Raw genomic sequence first — 2,957 nt, forward strand, 5'->3', positions numbered from 1 at the left:
GGGGACTTGAAGCCGAGATAAACGTGTACAAACAAACCTTGTTAAACTAAACTCATCTTCCTACTTTCCCGCAATTAACTGTGCCAGCCCAGACCCCTTTGTCTTGTTACATTTTTCAAAATGTACTGCTCTTTGTGCAACCTATTATATAAGCTTTCAGTCCTGACTCGTTTAGGTCTTGATTTTTCTTGTGAAGCGCCCCACGTACATGTAAGAAATACTGAACAAAATGTGAATGCTTTTCTCCTGTTAATCACTCTAATGTCAGTTTAATTATTAGGCCCAGCAACTCTTATAAATTTTTAATTTACTTTCCTCTTTCCTGAATGGACTCATTCCTATGTATTTAAATTTTTACGGGCCCCTGGGGGGCTCAGTCGGTTAAACGTCTGACTTTTGATTTCCGCTCAGGTCATAATCTCACGATTTGTGAGGTCGAGCCCTGCATCAGGCTTCGTGCTGACAGTGTGGAGCCTGCTTGGGATTCTCTCTCCCTCTCTCTCTGCCCATGCCCTGCTCACTATCTCCTTCTCTCTCTCTCTCTCTCTCTCTCTCTCAAAATAAATAAATAAATAATTCAAAAATAAAACAAAAATTTAGAACTATTTCAATTCATTCACGTACTTAATTACTCACCTCTTCTTTGGAAAATAATTATTTCCCAGGACAACCTTTGTTCCATTCTGCTATTCTCCTCCTCCATGCGTGGTTCCAGTGAGGTTCCATACAGTGAGTCCAGTGTTAAGCATTGTTCCACTGGTAGTTAGTTTTCTAGGTAATCTCCTGTTCTTTTCTCCAAAAAATGAGTGGAAATTTCTAACAAGTTAGTTTCAAAAAAAAAAAATTTGTGAGAAAATCCAGAAATGAAGTCATTACTTACTGTTTCTAATTTTTTCTTGATTATTACCAAAACACTTAGGGACAGAAGTCTCCACATTTTCCTCTAAGTTTGTCTCTTACAAAATCAGTAAAAAAAAAAATTGTTGTTGTTTTGAAATGCTAAGCACCATAAATGTAGTTACCATCTGTCACCATACAAAGTTACTACAAAATCAGTAACATTTTTTTTTAAACTTTTTTTTTAATGTTTATTTATTATTGAGAGACAGAGAGAGAGAGACAGAGCATGAGCATGGCAGGGGCAGAGACAGGAGGAGACACAGAATCCAAAGCAGCCTCCAGGCTCTGAACTGTCAGCACAGAGCTGGACGTGGGGCTCGAACTCACAAACTGTGAGATCATGACCTGAGCCTAAGTCGGACGGACGCCCAACCGACTGAGCCATCCAGGCGCCCCTAAAATCAGTAACATTTTTAACCAAATAACATTCTAGTTTGACTTCAGCCAAGCAATGTGTTTCCAAGTCTCCCAATTATTTAGTTACTGTTCAGAAGTACAAATTCTTCAGCACTTAACCTAAGGAGTGTGTCTTGACTTTATCTTCAAATGAAAAAGCTGCGTTCTGGTTTTAAAACCAGTTGCCTTGAGCACCTGGGTGGCTCCATTAGTCGAGTGTCCGACTCTTGATTTTGGCTCAGGTCACAATCTCATGGTTTGTGAGATCGAGCCCCTGCGTCAGGCTCTGAACTGACAGCACAGAATCTGCTTGGGATTTTCTCTCTCTCTCTCTCCCCCTCCCATGCACGTGCAAGCACTCTTTCTCTCAACATAAATAAATAAACATTAAAAAAAAGAAATCAATTGCTTGCAAGCTAACAGCAGTCTTTTTTAAAAAAACCTTAAAAATAAACATAAATCTTAGAAAATAAAAGTCAATTGTATTCACTCAGAGCTTGTTTAGAAAGAATGAAATATAATACTTTCATTGTTTCTTGGAATTTGTTACCCAGCACAAGTTACTTAATCCATTTCTGACTTGTTTCCTCACCTATAAAATGGAGATATAACAGTACCTACCTCACAAGATTGGCTCTAAGATTAATCATGGTAACTTTTGAGTATTGGCATTAGCTTTATCCTTTCACTATTTTTATTTAAGCAAAGGGATCTTTCTAGAAAAAAAAAAAGAAAGTGATGGCTACTCAAGGACTAACATTCATTTCAGACAAATATAAAGTGATCTTTCAAGTAACCAAGCACAAGAAATTTCTCTGGAAAATTAATTTTTCATTCATTTGGTATCAGATAAATCTGGGTTGGAAATGGCTCTTTCTCTTTGGGAGAAAGTCACAGTTGTAGTATTTAATCCCTCTTTACATTGATTTCCTCCCCTACAAAACCTGGATAATATCACTTACTTCAAAAGATTGCTGTAAAAATTACATGAGTAAATATAGTTGACGTGACTACCAGGAGTTTAAGAATCTAGAGCTGAGAAAGAAAGAAAGAAAGAAAGAAAGAAAGAAAGAAAGAAAGAAAGAAAGAAAGAAAGAAAGAAAGAAAAAGTTTCTTGAAGACAATTAAAAAAAAGAATCTGGGGGCGCCTGGCTGGCTCAGCCGGTTGAGCATCGGACTTCAGGTCACGATCTTGGGGTTCCTGAGATCCAGCCGGGTATCTAGCTCTGTGCTGACAGCTCAGAGCCTGGAGCCTGCTTCGGATTCTGTGTCTCCCTCTCTCTTTCTCTCTCTCTCTCTCTCTCTCAAAATAAATAAACGTTTTAAAAAATTAAAACAAAAAAGAATCTGGAGCTCAATAAATGGTAATAACAGTAACATGCTCGTTAATTCAAAAAACGTTCAAGAATCCCTCATTACTGCAGATGCATAAAGGTTAATAATCCTCAGTCTTTACCCTTGCCTTATAAGAGAAAACAAAGGGAAACACGAAGAAATACTTCAGAACCGTCCTTGCAAGAAACGAAATTCACAGTCTTCGTTACACTACCGAAACCTTAACCTTGGGACAATCCGCAGGCTTCCTCAAGAACAATTACGCCCCCTAAGCCCTGCCTCCCTCAACTCCGCGCCTAAGGTGCCTACTTCTGCGCCTGCGCCGT

Source organism: Panthera pardus, unplaced genomic scaffold (genome assembly GCF_024362965.1).
Source record: "Panthera pardus isolate Hobbes unplaced genomic scaffold, ASM2436296v1 HiC_scaffold_24, whole genome shotgun sequence".
Classification (NCBI taxonomy): Eukaryota; Metazoa; Chordata; class Mammalia; order Carnivora; family Felidae; genus Panthera; species Panthera pardus.